This window comes from Oxyura jamaicensis, chromosome 8, assembly GCF_011077185.1.
Source record: "Oxyura jamaicensis isolate SHBP4307 breed ruddy duck chromosome 8, BPBGC_Ojam_1.0, whole genome shotgun sequence".
Classification (NCBI taxonomy): Eukaryota; Metazoa; Chordata; class Aves; order Anseriformes; family Anatidae; genus Oxyura; species Oxyura jamaicensis.
In genome coordinates, this window is record NC_048900.1 from 8,920,178 (window position 1) to 8,920,428 (window position 251).

Genomic DNA, 251 nt, shown 5'->3' on the forward strand with positions numbered 1-251 from the left:
CACACACACACACACCACCTGTGTGCACACCCAGCCCTCACACACACATATAACATCTGTGCACACACCCAGCCCTCACATGGGCACATATATATCACTTGTGCTTATACCCAGCCCTCCTCTCATGTACATATACCGCCTGTGCACACAGCCAGCCCTCACACACACCACCTGTATGCACACCCAGCCCTCACATGGGCACATATATATCACCTGTGCTTACACCCAGCCTTCTTCACACGCACATATAT